This window comes from Suricata suricatta, chromosome 1, assembly GCF_006229205.1.
Source record: "Suricata suricatta isolate VVHF042 chromosome 1, meerkat_22Aug2017_6uvM2_HiC, whole genome shotgun sequence".
In the NCBI taxonomy this organism is placed as follows: domain Eukaryota; kingdom Metazoa; phylum Chordata; class Mammalia; order Carnivora; family Herpestidae; genus Suricata; species Suricata suricatta.
In genome coordinates this window covers 14,610,195-14,618,415 of record NC_043700.1, presented here as the reverse complement: position 1 = coordinate 14,618,415, position 8,221 = coordinate 14,610,195, and the positions used below count along the sequence as shown (strand labels likewise).

The 8,221-nt window shown below is 35.9% G+C and overlaps 1 pseudogene; it reads left to right on the top strand.

The window, feature by feature from the left end:
• The first annotated feature begins 6,000 nt into the window (after positions 1–6,000).
• Positions 6,001–6,862, top strand: LOC115300377 (annotated as a pseudogene).
• Positions 6,863–8,221: the final 1,359 nt, after the last annotated feature.

The window sequence follows — 8,221 nt, the reverse complement described above, 5'->3', positions numbered from 1 at the left end:
GTATGTTGTCTGATATACTCTTCATATTCCCAAGCTGTTCGTCAATTATAAAACCAAGACTAAAAGAGCTCAAAGTTCTCATGTCTATCTAGCATCATATGTTCCATGCTGACTTCCAGAAGGTACCAGGCTAGAGCACCTGGAGTACTGTGCTTGGTGCCCTCTTTCATTCTCAAGTAAGTGAACCATGAAGCTCTCAGGTCCTTGCCTGGGATGGCTAGTTTGGCTCTCAACATCATTCAGTACACTTTCTTGATAATAATAACAAGAAATGACCTCAAGCTAAAATGTTTAACTGCTTCTCATACTTCATCCTCACTAATTCTGTTTCCTTTCCTCTCCCTCACTTACAAATGCATCTTTGACTTGGTACACTGACACTAAATTGCTACAACTTTGGAAATTGTACTTTTCTTTCAAGTCATTGATTAACCAGTTCCCTGGAATTCTTTTGTAAGCAGATTTTTAAGAAAAAGAAGCCAGGGCACCTGGGTGGCTCAGTCGGGTAACCATCTGACTTCGGCTCAGGTCATGATCTCACTGCTCGTGAGTTCAAGCCCCGCATCGGACAGCTCAGAGCCTGGAGCCTGCTTCAGATTCTTTGTTTCTCTCTGCCCCTCCTCCACTTGCACTCTCTCTCTCTCTCTCAAAAATGAATAAACATTTAAAAAAATTAAAAAAGAAAAAGAAAAAGAAGCCAATGCAAGGAAAAAAGTTATACCAGGAATTTATTCCAAACAATATTGTTCAAGATACTTGGGCTGTGTAGATTGATCCTATTCCCATACACATTTGACATTTTCCATCTGTTCAATACATGCTGTGTTCAAAGTGACAATCCTAAAAAACTGATGATTAAGTCCTAAAGTAACAAAAATTCTTGAAATATGTGATATTCACTGTAATTATCAGAGCAGAAAATAATATATTTAAAGGAGGTTTTAGTTTAAGAACTTTTATTTCCTTAATTTCTATTTTACTGCCACTTCATTTTCTACTATTTTTGTTGGTGATAAAGCTTCTTTGAAGATTTATTTATTTATTTTCAAAATGCTACTGCTCTTTTGTTTTAGTAATACTGTTTTGGTCTTAGTTTGGCATTTCCCCCCCACCCTCACAGCAACCATAGAGTTATCCTAATTTTTATATTTTATATCTTTACTATTCTCACATCTCTTGATCAGTTCATTTTTTGAATGGCAATTGTTTTGTCCCTAATAATTGACCAGTTGCATCTTATATTCTTATTTTGTTACCCAAGTAACTGTAGTATATGTCATTTACTTTCCCTCTTTCAATTTCTTGTATGTTCTCACTAATAACTTGACAGTTGAGGTTTATATAACAAATTTTGTTACATTTCCCGGGCAAATGTACAAAAGTAGGGAGGTGATTAGTCAGAAGGTAGAATATATACAGGAGATAAAACATACAGAAGATAGCAGAGATATTGAAGACTACTAAGAGGTTATAGCTCTATTTCACTTGTATTGTTTATGTTCTTTGTAGTTATGTTCATGCATATGATTTCTAATACTTTATTTGGTAGCCTTTTTCTTCAGTCTCATTCCTTTCATTTATTCCTAAACATTTTTGTTCTGGGAGTCCCCCTTCTGATTGTGGTCATCTAAGTAATTCAGATTAATCCTGTTGCTAAGAGCTAGAGGAGCAGGGAATTAAGAAGTCATTGAAGAATCAGGGAGCCAAGATCTTAGAAAAGAAGGAAAAACAGGAAGAGGGGCATTGCATTCAGGACTCTGGCGCTTCCAGAAGAGGCAGATGAGAGGCTGAGGAGTTTAACAGAGGGTGACAAGGATCCAAGTAACCCTCTAAGCTTTGGATAAACTACATGGCTGTGCCCTAGGACTAAGTGTGAACTGTAAATAGTCTAATCTCAATAAATGAACTATAAATAATCTAATCTCAAAGGGACTAAAGCAGCTTCAAACAATCCCAGTCCCTGGTTAGACTCAGGTTATTTCGGATGGCTAGAACTCTTAGTTATTACCAAGAAGAAAAAACATAAATCCTCTCTACTGAAAGATACTATCATCTTAAACTTCAATGTTTCTTGACAAATTTTCATCTACTATATCCAATATTCATTTTGAAATAATCAAGACTATAAAGATACAAGTTAATGTGATAGATAACCAAGGGAGGAAACATAACACAAAAAAAAGTCTTACAAGTAAACGGACAATCAGACACAGATTTTAAAATAACTCTACCTAATGTGTTTATAGAAGTGAAACACATAATTGAAAATTTTTGCTGAACACTGGAAATTTCATTTAAAATGAAACTTCGGGTACAGAAAAATTTGTAATGAGTTTAATAGCTAGAGAGAGAATTAGGGAAATGAAAGATCAATAATAAATATCAAAACAAAAGCACAGGGAAACAAAAAGGTAATAAATGCAGAAAAGGGACTAAGAAACATAAAAGATACAGTGAACAGTTTTATGATATGTATAATTGATGTGCAGAAGGAGCAGAAAGAAGAGAATTGGACAGTATTGTTATTTGCCAAGATAACAATTGAGACTTTTCCAAAATGGATGGATGCTATCAAACTACAGATTCAAGAAGTACTATTGAACGAAGAGGATAATTATAAGAACACACCTAAGCATACTATGGTAAAACTGCTAAAAATGAATAGCTAATAAAAGAAGCAACATTACCTTCAAAGCAGAAACCGTAAGAGTCACAGTTTACTTTCCAACAGAAATAATAAAAGCTAGGAGACAATGGAATGGTGTCTTCAAAATACTGAAAGAAAATAATCACAATCTATATTTCAATAACATCCAAAATATCCTTCAAAAATACAAGTGAAATAAGTACATTTTTGGACAGACAAAAATAGAATTCATTAGCAGCAGACCTACACTAGTGAAAATAAGGAAAATGATTTTTAGATAGCAGCTCAGAGATGCAAAAATAATGAAATGAAATAATTAAGAGAAAAATACTAGATACACAAGAAGGAAAATATAAATAAATATTGATGACAGAGATAATAATAATAAAATTCTACGGGGTTTAAATATATAAAAATCAAAACACATGGCAAAACCACTTTGAAAACAATTTGGTAGTTTCTTAAAAACATTAAGCATACACTTATATGTGACCTAGGAATTCCAATATCCATCAAATGATGAATGTATAAATAAATAGTGGACTGTTAACACAATAGCATATCATTCAGCTATACATAGCAGTGAACTAGTGATATCTGTGAGAACATGAATGAATCTCAAAACATGAGATGGTCTTAAGGATTATGATCATCTTAAAGAAATCAATCACAATCAGTCAATCTTAAATTTTTAAAAAAAGTTTTTAATGTTTTATTTATTTTTGATACAGGGAGAGACAGAGCATGAGAGGGGAGGGGCAGAGAGAGAAGGAGACACAGAACCAGAAGCAGGCTCCAGGCTCTGAGCTAGCTGTCAGCACAGAGCCTGACGCGGGGCTCGAACCCATGAACGTGAGATCTGACCTGAGCCGAAGTCAGAGGCTTAACGGACCTAGCCACCCAGGTGCCCCTCAATCAGTCAATCTTAAAGAGATCAATAGTTGCCTAAGCATGAGATGACTTTTCTATATGTTCTATATCATGATGATCACACAGGTGTATACATTTGTTAAAACCCATCAAACTGTACACTAAAAACAGGAATATCTTATGCAGCACTAATTCCATATTAATAAAGTTAATTCAACTTATAAACATATGGAAAAATAGCATCTAAGTTAGATAAGAAGGCAAATATAGTTAGAGTGCTATGAAGTACTAATATTGCCTAGGAAGAGATAAAAGTATTTCTATTTAATGTTGATTTTTTTAAAGGATGTGTGTAATAATATCGAGGGTCACCACTAAAAGAAGAATAAAATAATGTATGAATACCAAAGTAAATGGGAAATTGGAATAACAGAAACAATCAATTTGAAAGTAAGAAAAGAAACATAGAGTATGTGGGACATTAGAAAGCAAATGGTAGGATGGTGGATCTGGAGTAAGAAAACAACTATACGCTGCTTATAAGAAACACATCCCGAAGATGAGGACACAGAAATACTGAACGTAGGGGAATCCAAAAGCGGTGTATCATGCAAATACTACCTAAAAAAAAGCCAGGGTTATTAATGTCTGACAAAGTGAACTTTAAGGAAGAAATAATTGGTAGATACAGACTATTTTATAAGACAAAGTAGTTTAGCTTACCAGAAATATATAGTGACTCTAAAACTGTATACACTTAATAAAATAGCCTCAAAATGTGTAAGGCAAAAATCAAGATAACTACAGGAAGATATAGATAAATCTCCAAGCATAGTGTGCAATTTTCACATGCCCTTCTCATGAAGGAGACAAAAAAATGTAGTTTTGAACTTTATAATTAACAAATCTGGCCTAATTGATATATAAAGAATATTTCAGGGACGCCTGGGTGGCTCAGTCAGTTAAGCATCCGACTTTGGCTCAGGTCACGATCTCACGGTTCGTGGGATCTCACGGTTCGAGCCCCGCGTTGGGCTCTGTGCTGACAGCTCAGAGCCTGGAGCCTGCTTCTGATTCTGTGTCTCCCTGTCTCTGCCTGTTCCTCACTTATTCTGTCTCTCTCTCTCTCAAAAATAAATAAACATTAAAAAAAAAAATTTCACCTAACACTGTAGATTTCATTTTTAAAATTATACTCGGAGTATTTATAAAAATTACCACATGCTAGATTTAAATCAGATCTTAACAAATACCAAAGGACTAAGATTATATAGTTTACTGTCTGGCAGGAGTGGAATTACATTAGAAATAAATTATAAAAAGATCATTTGAAGATTTCTCCAGGTATGGAAATTAAGAATTATCCTTTAAATAACTCATAAGTCAATGAAGAAATAATAATGGAGCAGAGCCTCGGTGGCTCAGTTGATTAAGCGTCCGACCTCTGCTCAGGTCATGATCTCCCGGTTTATGAGTTCAAGCCCTGTGTCGGGCTCTGTGCTGACAGCTCAGAGCCTGGAGCCTGCTTTGGATTCTGTGTCTCCCTCTCTCCCTGCCCCTTCCCCACTGGCACTGTGTTTCTCTCTCTCAAAAATAAACAAACATTAAAAAAAAAAAGAAAGAACAATGGAAATTAGAAGATATTTTTACTGGAATGATATTGAAAATTTTGCAAAGCATGTTGGTTGCAGCTAATGCCATACTTAGAGGAAAATTTATACCCTTACAACACATATAATAGAAAAAAAGAAAAGGCTGAAAAATCAGTAATCGAAGTATCTATCTCAAAAAGTTGGAAAGATATCTAATTCAAAGTGGAAGAGAGGAAAACATAGTAAGAGGAGAACTAAATGGAGTATAAAATAAATATAAAATAGAGAGGCTCAACGAAACAGGAAATTGGCTCTTTGAAAAGACTAATAAAGTCCTAATTCCCTGGTGAGATCAAAGGGAAAATAAAAGGTAAAAATAACCCACATCAAGAATGAAAGAGGGGACACTTATAGATCCTACAAATATTTAATATAACACAATTTATTTTTTTAACATATGCAATTATTTTCCATCATTTACAATACAGTAGTTACAAGGACACTCCAAACAGAAAAACAAAGTAAAAAAATCAAAACACCAACTTCTATTTCATGTAATTAGACTTATATAGAAATTAGAAGGTTAAGTAACAACTAGTTAATCACCTAATTTCACAGCTGTACATGAACTTTTCCAGAGAATAGAAAAAGTGAGACACTTTCCATTTTGTCTTCTGAGGACACTTACTTTGATACCAAAACCTGATAAGAACATTATAAAAAAAAGGAAAATTATAGGCTAATATAACATGATGTTTTACATAAATGTAAAAAATAAATAAGTCAACGATTAGCCAAACAAACCCAGCAATATCTGGTGAATACACTGTGACTGAACTGGGCTATTCTGAGGATGCAAAAATGGTTTAACATTTGGGTTTCCCTGGCCGAATGGGGACAGGCCCTCTGGCTGGAGAGACATGTAACATGCTGACTTCCCATGACCTGGGAATGGGTGCCAAGGCTGTCTTCGACAGAGGATTTGGGCTTGGTATAGTCAGTAGATCTGAGAACCAAATCCTGTAGCAAGTGGAATTTTCTACTTCTGTTTGTGCTTACTCCAATACAGGAAAAGCATCAGACAACCTAGAGACCAATAGAAGATCTGTAACTGGGGACTTTCAACCAAAAATGGGATATAGATGGTACTCTTGGGACAGAAACTTCTTTGTAGAATAAGTTGGCTCAAGGGTTGAAACTGACTCTCAATGCCATGAGTATACTGAACGCTGGAAAGAAGAGCAGGAAATTGAAGTCCCCTATAAATAAGATTATTTCTATCTTGACAGTGATGCTGATATAGATTTTTCTGGACCAACCATCTATGACTGGGCTGTGTTAGCCTTTGAAGGTTGCCCTGCTGGCTCTCAGATGAGTTTTGACACAGCCAAATCCAAACTGTCACCGAATAATTTCACCCTGGGCTACAAGGCTGCACACCTCCCACTGCTCTTTCATGTAAGCGATGGCACTGAATTTGGAGGTTCTGCCTCCCAGGGGCTTAAAATGAGAAGATTGAAATGCCAGTGAACCTGGGATGTGTAGCTGTCACCAGCAACTGTTTTGATGTGCTGCTAAATACACACTGGCTTATAGGACTTCTCTATCTGCCAAAGTGAGTAATTCCAGTCTGATTGGAGTGGGTTATACTCCAACCCTTCAACCAGCAATGAAACTGACCTTATCCGCTCTAATTGATGGAAAGAACATCAGTGCAGGAGATCACAAGTTTGAGGTGGGGTTTAAACTATGAAGCTTCACATGGTTTTGAGTAAAGCATCCGTTTTGTCCCTGGAATGAAGAAAAATGGATACACTGTGTCTGGGCCTTAAAATTCTGTGAAATATCAGAAGTGTGAACTTTTTATTCTTCCCCAGAATGGTAATCTTCCCCACACTGAAGACTGGAGACCATAAGTCCATCCTAAGGTTGGTGCTTGAAGGCATGCCTGGAATTGTCACATCTGAGCTACATTTCAGTGCCACAGTGTTATTTCCACATGCGTGCCTCAGTGACAATGTAGTGTTGGGTTACAAAGGAAATGACCCAATGTCTTGCTTGTGCCACATGGTTCAAGACCTTTTCAAATATAATGGTCTCTGTGCAGTAATGGAATTTTGGTTTTGCAGAAGAGTAAAGTAAAATAAATCCATCACATTTGGAACAAAAAAAAGAGAATGGTTTAACATTTGGGGAAAAAAATGAAATTTATCACATTAACAGAATAAAGGGGAAAACATCCGGGTAAATGCTGAAAAAGAACTTGCCAAAATCCAATATATATTCATGAACAGAAATTTCAGCAAATATAAATAAAATTGCTTGAATCTAATAAAATGCACTTATAAATAATCTTACACAAATATGATTGAATGTTAAAAGTTTTACCTCTGGATTTGAGAATGAGACAAGAATTTGATAAGCAATTTGATAAGCAAGATTAAAAAAACAAACAAGTATAAGAATATGAACACAAGAAGAAGAACTGCTCCTACTCACAATTTGGTGATGTACATGGACTATCCAAAAGAATCTGCCAATAAATTATTTAAATTTAATTAGTAAAATGAATAAGCCAGTGAAGAAATGGGCAGAAGATCTGAACAGACACTTCTCCAAAGAGGACATCCAGATGGCCAACAGGCACATGAAATGATGCTCGGTGTCACTCATCATCAGGGAAATACAAACCAAAACCACACTGAGATACCACCTCACGCCAGTCAGAGTGGCTAAAATGAACAAATCAAGAGACTATAGATGTGGAGAAACGGGCACCCTCCTACACTGTTGGTGGGAATGTAAACTGATACAGCCGCTCTGGAAAACAGTGTGGAGGTTCCTCAAAAAACTATCAGTAGAACTCTCCTATGACCCAGCAATAGCACTGCTAGGGATTTACCCAAGGGATACAGAAGAGCCGATGCATAGGAGCACATGTACCCCAATGTTCATAGCAGCAATGTCAACAATAGCCAAATCATGGAAAGAGCCTAAATGTCCATCATCTGATGAATGGATCAAGAAGATGTGGTGTATATATGCAATGGAGAATTACATGGCAATGAGAAAGAATGAAAGATGGCCATTTGTAGCAAAGTGGATGGACCTC